General features: G+C 44.8%; 1 non-coding gene across 1 annotated transcript; it reads left to right on the forward strand.

Moving 5' to 3' along the window:
- Positions 1–296: 296 nt before the first annotated feature.
- On the forward strand, positions 297–399 carry LOC149813137 (small nucleolar RNA R71). The gene has a single exon (XR_016428421.1). It is a non-coding gene; the product is annotated as a small nucleolar RNA R71 (small nucleolar RNA).
- Positions 400–627: the final 228 nt, after the last annotated feature.

Below are 627 nucleotides of genomic sequence, written 5' to 3' on the forward strand. Positions count from 1 at the left end.
TGGATGGTCCTAAGAGAAGCTGGTCCAGCTTCTGAGCAATCATATCTACTTTACACTGTAGTGCAGTAGATGGACCAATCTCAAGAACACCAGCTTTCTTTTGAATGCTAGGTGTGGCTCTATCAGAATGAGAGCTCGAAGCATGGTGGAGTGAATTCTCGGCCAATGTATCAAATAGCCTCCATGCTTCGTCCTCGCTCTTCAGCATGAATGTCCCACCACATGAAGAGTCGATCATCTGACGATTCTTGTCAGACAATCCATCATAGAAACTCTGCACCAGTTGCCATTTCGGCACCTGATGATGGGGGCATTTCCTGAGGAGATCCTTCATTCTCTCCCAGGTCTCATGAAAGCGCTCACCATCTAGCTCTGAAAAGCTAGTGATGGCTCTACGATATTGGTTCGTGCGACCAATGGGAAAGTATTTCCGAAGAAACTCCTGTTGCAACTGATCCCAGGACTCTATTTCTACAGAATCTAAGGACTTTAGCCAATACTTGGCTTTGTCCTTCAATGAAAAAGGGAATAGAGTCAACCTCAACGCATCATCATCGAAATTCTGTATCTTAACAGTAGAACAGATTTCGAGGAATTCATCTAAATGTCGGTAGGGATCCTCATGAC

Source organism: Nuphar pumila, chromosome 16, assembly GCF_984573655.1.
Source record: "Nuphar pumila chromosome 16, dmNupPumi1.hap1.1, whole genome shotgun sequence".
Classification (NCBI taxonomy): domain Eukaryota; kingdom Viridiplantae; phylum Streptophyta; class Magnoliopsida; order Nymphaeales; family Nymphaeaceae; genus Nuphar; species Nuphar pumila.